General features: G+C 45.0%; 1 non-coding gene across 1 annotated transcript; it reads right to left on the reverse strand.

The window, feature by feature from the left end:
• Positions 1-1,792: 1,792 nt before the first annotated feature.
• Positions 1,793-1,867, reverse strand: Trnas-cga (transfer RNA serine (anticodon CGA)). The gene has a single exon. It is a non-coding gene; the product is annotated as a tRNA-Ser (tRNA).
• Between the last annotated feature and the right edge of the window lie 213 nt (positions 1,868-2,080).

The raw sequence follows: 2,080 nt of genomic DNA on the forward strand, positions 1-2,080 counted from the left end.
AACCGTGGAACTCATAGAACATCATGATATGGCAGTCCACATCATCAGCTAACGCTCGCGATGTTTCACTCTTGGGACGTAAACTTAGCGAGAAGTTGGAAACAGTGCGAAACAAGGCTCATCCCACCTACTGACCTTCTTCCATCGCTCCATAGTGCAGGTTTTATGGCTTCGGCACCACGCTTCCCTGTTGCGGGGACGTTTACCACTGAAGAGTCGTTATGGAATTCCAGGTCGCCCTGCAGTTCCCTGCTTATGGAGCTCTCTTCTTATTATTTTGATGCTGACAGGTTTGGCATCATTTATTTCTGCGCTGACTTACGCAGCTGCCGTCATCTTATTTTCGTCTGAGTCCTCTTCAGTGACCGTCTGTCACGTTCACTTAACACACACTTTCATCCTCGCTGTAACTTGGCGGATAACTTTATCCGCTTTCCGGGTATGAGATATAAATCTTCGTTACTGAGCCTATTGAAACACCAAACACTTTGGTTCCCTTGGTTTCGGAACCACCCACCATACGAGCACCAACAATTCGCACAGCTTCGAACTCACTTAGTTCCGACATAATGCTCTCACAACAACACAGAACACTGTTCTCAACTCAACTGCCGCTTGAAACGTGTTGAGAGCATTCCACAAGTGCCGTTCGTGCTCAAATACAACTGCGCAACCTGCACTTATGGTTATCATCTGCATTTATGTTTAACCTTATTCCATATTCTTGTCTAACCCCTGTACCCGCCCTGACTACACTCATCCAGTTTGAAGCTGTGGCAGTTTTATTAAACAGTCGGGGGCAGAGTATGGTGAGGGTGGTTAGTTGGTAGGGGATGGCATTACTGCGGGTCACTATTTCGCGAACAGTTTCCAAATTTCTGTGTCACAAGTAGGGTTCATGCGCTACACTGAGGTGAAGAGATTGGCACAAAGAGGAATTCATGGCGGGCCACATCATAGGAGTCACAGGACTGATGACTGGAAAGAAAACCAATATCCTAGATTCTCGAACCGCGCTGTTGCTACGGTCGCTGGTTCGAATCCTGCCTCGGACATGGCTATGTGCGATGTCCTCAGGTTAGGTTTAAGTAGTTTTAAGTCTAGAGGACTGATGACCTCAGATGTTAAGTCCCATAGTGCTTAGAGACATTTGAATCATTTTTCCTAGAATCTCGACGATATTTACCTATTAAAGACACTGATACTGGCAAGATATTGGTCTTGTGAATTCGAATACTTCCGAGAACATTTTAATTGTAAATTTGGTGGTAGCCACCGAATGAGAAAAGAATTTTGTTTTCGTGTAATATAAATACAAATTACTTCTGCGGTTAAACCTTGCTTCTTGCCAACGGGAAGTATCCTACAGGTTTTGATAAGAGAGTTCGGGAGTATCAAAGCACGTATCAAAAGTGGAGGTATCTGATGATTGCGTTGATTCAGAAGCGGGACGACAGACCTTAGTGTGTGACAGATTTCAACTTACTGTGTCTATACGATCCTCGGATAAATGGGTCTTAATAGACGGACGGACAGACAAAATATCAGGTACCAAATGACAAGAAATTTTATTTTCGTCTGATGAATTTACAAATTTACAATTTTCAGATTTCTTCATTCGGTTTTACTGTGAGTCCTTGCTTCTTTCCACATTTCATGATTCTAGGCCAACGTGAAGAACCCTGTAACTTTTGGAGAATGAATTGCAACTATCAAAATGTTTCCAGAATGAGATTTTCACTCTGCAGCGGAGTGTGCGCTGATATGAAACTTCCTGGCTGATTAAAACTGTGTGCCGGGCCGAGACTCGAACTCGGGACCTTTGCCTTTCGCGGGCAAGTGCTCTACCAACTGAGCTACCCAAGCACGACTCACGCCCCGTCCTCACAGCTTTACTTCTGCCATTACCCCGTCTCCTACCTTCCTATCTTTACAGAAGCTCTCCTGCGAACCTTGCAGAACTAGCACTCCTGAAAGAAAGGATATTGCGGAGACATGGCTTAGCCACAGCCTGGGGGATGTTTCAAGAATGAGATTTTCACTCTGCAGCGGAGTGTGCGCTGATATGAAACTTCCTGGC

Source organism: Schistocerca nitens, chromosome 9 (genome assembly GCF_023898315.1).
Source record: "Schistocerca nitens isolate TAMUIC-IGC-003100 chromosome 9, iqSchNite1.1, whole genome shotgun sequence".
Taxonomy (NCBI): domain Eukaryota; kingdom Metazoa; phylum Arthropoda; class Insecta; order Orthoptera; family Acrididae; genus Schistocerca; species Schistocerca nitens.